We start from the raw sequence: 9423 nt of genomic DNA on the forward strand, positions 1-9423 counted from the left end.
ATTGAGCTCCAAGTGAACTAACATCTTCATGACACGTGGCGCTGACTAGGCATGCCAACCAAGTCCCTAGACCAAGCCTCAAAGGGTGTAATGGTCCAGGTGAGCCGGGGCTTGGTTGAGTTTTTTTTTTTAATACTATATCCTAAATAAATATTAACAATACTAAATTAAAACATTTCATTAAAACATAAATAAAAAGGAAAATAAAAACATAAATTTAAAATGCAACAACCTCTAAAAAATACATAAAAATAGCGTTTTTAATTTTTTTCATCAATTCCTTCCGAATACGATCTTTTTCTTCCTCCATTATCGCTTGGTCGGATGGCAGTAGTGGCTAAAGTCCTTGGCTATAAATTCCAAACTCCTCATCCGGTTTCTATCATGTTTAGCTTGACCAATCGACTCGAGACCAATTAACATTCTAGCAATCTCTTTTCCGAAGTCGTGATCGGCGGTTCTTTTCCCGCGTTCCTTACCCGGGGGGCGGCTAGAGCCTTACTCTTTCAAATCGCCCTCGGACAAGTTTAGGTCGAAGTTAATTTGAGTATCCGAGCCGCTAGAAGAGACGTAGGAGCCGGACTCGCTAGTTTTCGTACGTTTAGCCGATTCTTTTCCGACATCCGCATCCAGAGTAACTAACATAATCCATTTCGAGCACTTATTGAGCACGTCCCACAAGCAGCGCTCGTCAAACGTCTTCAGCATCCCGTACTTCCTTAACACCTTCGCTTTCCACTCGTCGCAAGTGAAATGAAAAACTTGAAGATCATCGGACCCACTCTGTCGCATTCGGTTTGCATTTCGGTTATGTAGGTTGGTAAATAATCCTACAAACTTACGAATATCGGACCACTGACCTGATATCAAATTATCGGTTCGGTCCCTACTCCTCACTTGCTCATAAAACAATTCCCGAACTTTGCTCCAAAATACTCGACGTTTATGAAAGTCGGCTATAAAAGAAATAACAAAACTTTAGTAAATTGCAAACAAAAACTAAAAATTTAAATTAAAAAAAAATGCACCAAAAAATAATTACACTCATTTCGATCTTGAGATATCTCAATCCAAGCTCTAGCCAACGCTAATTTTTAATCCTTTTTCCAAGGAGTAGTCTTTCGCTTCGTCACAGCCGGTGTCGATGAACCGCCCGCTTCTCCGGTTTTATTCGTTTTCTTACCTTTGTGAGAGCGTTTTGTGGGTTTATCCGGTCCCGGTTGTGTCTCCGGAACGGAAAACTCGGGTTGTGTCTCCGGATCGGAAAACTCGGGTTGTGTATCCAAGTTGAAAAAAGTCGCGTTTTGAGATGCCATTAGATCTTGAAAGGCCTCGTCAGACATGTAGTCCAACCTCTGCATCTGAAATTGAGCGTTGTAGTTGAAATTTCACGAACCCGACATGATTTTTTAACAAACTTTGGAAAATCAAATGAGAGGTATTAGTAGAAATATTGAGAGAAAGAGAATGAGATGGGTGATTTTAAAAAAAATGAATTGTGATATTTATAATAAGTTTGAAATTTTTTTTTTATTTGGTCAACGGCTCTCCCCCACGGCTCTCCCCGACGGTCACCTCACGCGGACCGCCCCGGGCCGGCCAACCGCCCCCCCATCCGCGCCAAGAGGGTAGCGGTGTTCGCGAGCCAGGTAGCCACGCCGGGCCAACCGCGCCCCCCATCCTCGCCCCGTTACCCTTAGCCTTATAAATGTGCAAGGTAAAGGTGAATTTTGATATTAAAAAAATATAAAATTTAATGTAGAAGACTAAGTTTAATCATAACACCCCACCATAAGACGTTTTACGATTAGAAAGACCATAAGTTCAACTGTAAAACATTTAGTTTGACTAACGATTCTTTTGAGTGGGACCACAAGCCTACTTGATCATTTTACACCCTTCCCAATAATAAAACTTTTAAAAAATCTTCGTTGAACTATCCTCAACTTGAAGTTTGAGCGCATAATAAATTATTAAAATGTGTGTTCGTAAACAAACCAAATGAATATAAGTGTATGTTCATTTTTGTTAATTTAAAGTTAAATGAACAAGAACATTTACTCAAACTTAAGGGATTGTTTTAAAAAGTCATGCCCATGAGTCTACTAAAAGAACAAAACAAAACTATCACTTTAATTTTCTTTTAAGAATAACAATTTATTTTATTTCGAATCTGGAGTCGCTTGGTTCACAAAATATTTTGTAATAGAACTGAAACTTGAAATGAAAATGGAACAGAATTAAAAGAAAGCATTTGAAAATCTTAAAGTATTTGGTTTGTAATTTATTAATATAATTAGAATTCTAAAAAGACAAGACAAAAATACCTAAAGAAGAATATGTTGTCAATTCTCCTTAGCCCTAACAACCTTTCTCATCGTCATTAAATTCATCTACATGATCCACCGTAATCACTAATCAGTAATCACGATGGTTAAAACTATCGGTGCTCATTTCTCTACACAATTAATGGTTCATTTTGGAAGAAACTACCCATCGTAGTATTTATTTCGATCTCAAATTCTGTTTCGTTTATTTTTTTCAGACTAATACTATCATTGTTTTGAACTTGATCCTTGCATCCAATTCCTTTGATTTAAGTTCATGCCTAAGTTTGGATTTCAATTTCAATTTGTGGCATTCATCAGTCACTTTTTGAATTCGGCTACGATAAAGGGATTAATATAGTGATTCGTTGGTTTTTTAATTTCAATTTTTAGAACTCGTTAATCAATGTTTTTTTATTGCAATTTTCTTTTCAACTTTTATAAAAATGGGCGCTGGAATTAGGGGAGCACACGATCACCTATAAGCCTCGTCCAGCAATCAAGGGACAAGTCTTAGCTGATTTCATCGCAGAAATCCCTGAGGGAAAAGTCGAAGAGGCTCAGCGCGAAGTAGACCCTCCGCAAGCCAATAATGAAGAAAACGTTTGGAGATTATTCACTGATGGAGCTTCAAACAACGAAGGGTCCGGCGCAGGCCTCAAACCGGTGGATCCAGAAAATCATGAGTATACTTACGCAATCAGGTTGGATTTCAAGAGCACCAACAATGAAGCTGAGTATGAAGCCCTGCTGGCTGGTTTGCGCATCGCGCACAAATTCGGAGTTAAAAAGCTAGAGGCTCATGTAGATTCATACCTGGTAGCAGTACAAGTCAATGGCCTTTATGATGCTAAGGAGAACACCATGCCTCTGTATCTAGAGCAGGCGAAGAAACTCATCGAACAATTTGACTTTTTCAGAATCATACACATTCCGCGCAGTGAAAATAAGTTTGCCGACGCGCTAAGCAAGATGGCATCAACCAACTTCGATCATTTTGGCAAAGATGTCAGGGTGGAAGTAATGAGCAACCCGTCAGTGGGAGCGAAGTCTGTTCTTGTAATTCATACAACACATTCATCATGGATAACTCCAATAATGGAATTCTTGAAGGAGGGAAAGGTACCAGACGATCGCGCACAGGCGAGGAAGATAAGACACAAGTCGCAGAACTATGAAATGCTCGATGGTACGTTATATCGACGCTCTTATCTTGGACCACTCATGAAATGCCTAGACGCTGAGGAAGCAAGCTATGTGATCAGAGAGATACACGAAGGAATCTGTGGAATACATGCTGGCCCGCGCATGGTGGTCGCCAAGGCAATGAACGCAGGTTACTATTGGCCAGGCATGTACTTGGACGCGTTAAAAGAGATCCAAAAATGCAAAGCGTGTCAGAGCTATGCGCCAAATACCATGCGGCCAAAGAACAACTTGATCCCGGTGACCTCTGCATGGCCTTTCCACAAGTGGGCAATCGATATTGTGGGTCCCTTACCACAAGCGCCAGGGCGAGTAAAGTTTTTGGTAGTGGCAGTAGACTATTTCACAAAATGGGTTGAAGCCAAGCCACTGGCAAAAATCACAGCCGAGGCAATGAAGCAATTTATTTGGAGCCACATCGTATGCCGTTTTGGCCTGCCCATGGAAATCGTGAGCGACAATGGCAAACAATTCACTGACAGGAAGATATCCAGTTGGTTCAAGGAATTGCACATCAATCAGGTCTTCACTTCAGTATACCACCCTCAAGGGAATGGCCAAGTGGAACGCGCGAACCAAAGCTTGCTGAATGGGCTGAAGAAAAGGTTGGAGGGAGAGTCCCATGCATGGGTCGAGGAGTTACCTAATGTCCTGTGGGCGCACAGGACATTAAGCAAAACCAGCAATGGCGAGTCCCCGTTCAGCCTAACCTATGGAACAGAGGCTATGATTCCAGCAGAGATTGGATGCCCATCCTATAGAGTGCTCATGATGAGTAAGACGGATAACGAGCAAGAAAGGAGGTTGGATCTCAATTTACTTGAGGGACGCAGAGAGGCGGCTATCATCAGTGAAGCCAAATACAAGAAAAAGCTAGAAAAATACTACAATCAGCGTGTGAAAGAATGCCACTTCAAGAAGAATGATTTTGTCCTTTGGAACAATGAAGCTAGTCGCGCAATACCCCCGGGAAAGATGTCTCCCAAATGGGAGGGACCTTATCAAGTCTCAGAAGAATTGGGAAAAGGCGCATACGCTTTAAAAGATTTAAATGGAAAGAAGATCCCGCGCACATGGAACGCAGCACAACTTAGAAAATGTTTCATGTAAAAGTTGTCAAGTTTGTAATCAAGGCTTTTTAAGCCATTACGAATAATGATACGCTCTACTTTTTCTTAATATGCATTCTATTACCTTTTGCATACATGTTTCACACTTCCCTTTATTAATTTTGAGCAATATGACAACATTGTATTGACATCAAACTAAAAATAAAACGAAGTAAAGCATACATGCGCGAGCTTTAGGCTCAGACGCGTTAACGAGTTTTAACTCTAAAACGTCAGGGCCTTAGCCCAATAATATGAGCCTTAGCTCAAATTACTCATAGCATCCATCCTACGTATTGCGCAGCTGGACCATAAAAATACCTAAGCACAACTAAGGCAAAGCACATGCCAAAGCATAGTTGTTAAGGTCTCAGGTCGGGGCCGCGCATGGGATTATAATGGATATAGGCAGAGTAACACATACTGACACGTAAAGGCTAAAAAACTCATTCATAATTCCCTATAATAAATGCACGATAACGTCGCGCAAAAGAGGAATAATGAAATGCCAAGGCACGTGTCAGCATATTCAGAATATCGCAAAATATCTTGAAATATGACAACTGTTAAGGATTAAGTAAAAATAATTTCCTTACAACCTTGTTCAAGTTTCAATGTGTAAGCATACCTTATATTCAACAAGCACACACATGCAATATAAAGAGATGAATTGGGAATGCGCAAGATGCGAATAAGGGAAAAACAAAATTTCATTCTAAAACATAGAAGTTTACAAATTTACAAATAATGAGGTAGAAACTACAAACACAAAAAAAAAAAAAAAAACAAGAAGGGCTTTTCAAGTCTCTATGTTAATATCAGCCTCTTCATCCTCCTCATCATTATTTCCTCCCTCAGCATCTGGCGCAACCCGCTCCTCGTCATCTCCAAACTTACCATAATCAAGCTGTTCGTCTTGAATATAGTCTTCTTCTGTCATGATAGCGTCAGGAGTAGGTCCTTTGGCCACGCCAGAGCCGCTGGCAGAGGTAGCGTTGCCCGCGCCATCATCATTGCCACCAGTCCCTTCACATTCATCAAGTAATTTCTTTAAAGCGCCAAGATCGGGCTGGTCAGCAAGCGCGGCTATCTGCAAGTCACAAGGAACAGTATAAGTACCAAAGATTATGAAAATAAGTCAAGTAAACTCATTAAGGTTAAAATACCTGCTCAAGGATGGGAATTGGAGTATTCAAGTACTTCTCCCCCACCTCAGCCATGTCAGCGCAGACAGCGTCGAGCTGATAAGGGTAGTCGGATGGATTCTTCTTTAGCATGCCATATTCATAACCATCCTTAAACCCCTCAGCCCGACCCACCAAGCGCGACGCCGCATTACAGTCCATCACAAGGGTCTGAAACTCGTCTGAGTATTTCATGGAATAAGAGCAACGAGTCACACCCTATGAAATCAGCCATTGACGGTCCTGCGCGAGGGAAGAAACAGACGTCTCAAGAGCAGGGATTTGAGAGTTTAATAACTTAACAGTTTCCTTGACTTGTTCTAGCTCTTCTTTGTCAGACGCTGCTGCCGCCAAGGCTTCATTCTTTTCCGCTGGCGCAGCATCGAGCTCTTTCTTCAGGCGCGCAACCTCAGTCTCCAATAAAGATTTTTCAGTATTAACCTGCGCAATAGTTTGGTCACGCGCCTTCACTGCCAACTCCAGGTCACGCGCTTGACTCGCGTACTTGGCCGCATCTGCCTCTGCCACTTGCAGTTTCTCCCGCGCAGCTTGCAGCTCAAGCCCGCGCTTCACAAAAGCAGCGTTGGAACTTGCCCGGTTCTCGCTAAGTTCTGCTTGGAGTTTCTCAGCTTTCTCTCGGGCATCAGAAAGATTCCAATCAGAAATCTTAGCCTCTTGCTTGGCCTCCGCAAGGGCACGTACCTTTATATAATCATTGCGAAGCTCTTGGGAGGCAGCAAAAAACGCAGACCCAGCAAAAAGGTGGTCATTAAGCAAATCCAAGCGAGCGCGGTCCTCTTGAAACCTCCTTTCAGCTGGAGGAACAGAGTGAGCCCAAAAGTCTTCACATACGCCCAAGGATTGGAATGAGCTCTCTTAAGTGATACTCCAGCTCGGGCGGTATATGTGATCGGCTCCCTACAAACACAAAGCAACGCAAAGAAACGTTTTAGTTATCTAAACACTAACTTGGAAGTCTGCACAGCGGAGCAAAATAAACTTATACGTGAGGAGAACCTGCAGAAAGATTAGCGCCAGCTGATGAGCTCCTGCCTGCCCCATGAGAAAAAGGCTGCGCCACGAAATCTCGTGGCGCTATAGGGCTTACGCGGCCACCATCAGAATTTTCAAAATTAACCTCCTCATCATCCTCTATAACATGTCTCTTCTCCTGCGACTTGGAAGAAGCAAAAATAGTCTCACGAGGAGGGCTGCGCGCAGGAGGAGGTGAGGGAGGTCTTGACGCTGTTAGAGCAGCGCGAAAAATAGTCTCCTGCTCCTTAGTGATCCCGGGGAGATTCAGTACTTGTTGGAGCAGGAGCAGAACTAACGGCGCCAGCGCTAGCAGTGCCACCAGCAGCTTGTGTGCCAGCTATAATTCCTATGAAAAAACCAACAAGGAGAAATGATTCATGACTTGAACTAAAGGAAAAAATCAGACAATCAAAGCGCAATAAATACCTTGGCGCACCGCAGTTCGCGAATTAAGCATCGCCATGAAGTCCATTTTCCCCTTTTTGAGGGCAAAACAGAGGACTTCAAAACAACCTTCGGCATAGCCTTGGCACCTTGCTGCGCCTGAGGTTGAGCCACCAACGTTGCCGGCTCTACAAACATTTGAGTGAACAAAGCTTCATTAATAACTCTATCGGAATCACGCTCATAAAACCACAAAATATAAACAAAGTATACCTGTTGGAGAAGACGAAACAGCAGGCGCAGCACCGCTTCCCTTGTCCGCCGCGCGCAGAGATGAGGTGGCAGCACCATACCTCGTGTGGACTGGAGGATTGCCCACACCTTGAGGCAAAGAAGACGAGGAAAACTTGGAAGTAAAACCCTTGGTTTTCTCAAGTCCCTTCACTTGAGTAGGAGGAAGATTCTGGGCAACAGAGGCATCATCTTTTTTCTGTTTTTTACTGGCCCCTGCGCTAGTCTTGCCTTTAGCCTTGCGCTTGAGTTTTCGCGCTTCAGCTTCTTCATCCTCCCTTTCCTCTTCCACAGGCTCCAACTCATAATTAGCGAGCGCATCTACAATACGCGCAACAGAAATGTTAAAACCAAATTTGGTATTCTAAGGGCCTAAACACAAATACAAGGGCTTACCAGGCGCAACGCTGTCAAAGCAAAATTCTAAGTCGACAGGGATGAACATATCATCGAAGCGATCAGGGAAAGCAACTTCCCCAGCGTTCAGGGCGACAGAGCCACCTTCTTAATATGCTAGTCATAGGCGGCGTGGATGTATTCCTTGCTTTCTGCATAAAACAAGACAAGTGATATCAGCAAAACGAATTATACTCGCGCAAAATTAATGCAATGAACAAACAACCCACCTGAGCCATCAACATGGATGATAGGCTCAGTCTCGCTGTCAGTCCACCTCTTGCTCATACCAACCCCCACCAACGCTTCCTCGCAAATATTCTTGGCGGGGGATGGTTCAGCAGTTAATTTTTTAACCCACTCGCCAGATGGATTCTTAAGAACGTCATCATCCGCGGGCGCAGAAGTAATCGCGCGCACGGTCATACGAATGGGAATAACACCAGCCTTGATATAAAAGAATTTTTCAGCCCAGTCATGAAGGCTTTTGAAGGCAACAGTGCAGCACTTAACCTTCTGACTGCGCGGTGTGAATGAGAACCAAGAATCTTGGATTTTCGGCTTATAAAAATATTGAAAGCGCCGAGGGGTGGGCTCCTCGCGCTGAGCTTTGCACATGAACTCAAAATGAGTCATACGCACTAATCCACAGGGATGGACTTGAGATATATGAATCCCGTAAAATTGGAGGAGCGCACCTATAAACCTCGTCATCGGAAGACGAAGATTACAGTGGGTGAAAAAGTGAGAATATAAAGAGATATAGCCGGCGGGAGGATCCGCTGCCGTTTTCCCGGTCGTCGGGAGCAGACAACCATACTCAGGGAGAAAACCCTGAGAGGCGACGAGATTATCAAAATCAGGTTCTTTCAACTTGCAGGGAATCTCATCCCATCTCTTCACCGCCTTGTTCTTCCCTCTCTCCTCCGACGAGGCCTCGGCAACCCGAGTACCCTTGCCGGTTTTCTTCAAAGTAGACATAACCACTGATTTTACACGGCCTTTACTAGGGGAAGTTGTGGTGTCTGGGTTATCAGACATACAATTGCGAATCGAACAATATGGTTACTTTAAGCACGGAATTCAGGGACAAAGACGAAAGCTCTTAATCGGAATATAAATGATAGGCAAAAGCTCTGAAAATGACAATGGAGATGAAGAAAAAACCGTTCAAAAGGTTTGGTTTTATAGGCCCATGAGAGAGAGAGAGAGAAACAAGTAATAATCAGATCTACGCTCACGCGCCCCCACTCGCAGGCGTAGGTCAACATAAGCGCGGCACGTGTTCCTGACACTGTATGAGGAGACGTGAAAAGCCACTGTAGCACCTCGAGCACACGAAAGGTCTGACACATAACGTCTCCATCTCTGATGCATGTCAACACCAACCAACCACGTGCATTGACGATTCGTTTTAACCAAAGGGATGGAATTTCGCGCAACGCGCGTACAAGAAAAGAAAAAGAATAAACAAGCCCTATTGAAAAAGCA

Source organism: Bidens hawaiensis, unplaced genomic scaffold (genome assembly GCF_021521415.1).
Source record: "Bidens hawaiensis isolate Kalapana, Puna unplaced genomic scaffold, B.hawaiensis_p1.1 tig00026864_1, whole genome shotgun sequence".
Lineage (NCBI taxonomy): Eukaryota > Viridiplantae > Streptophyta > Magnoliopsida > Asterales > Asteraceae > Bidens > Bidens hawaiensis.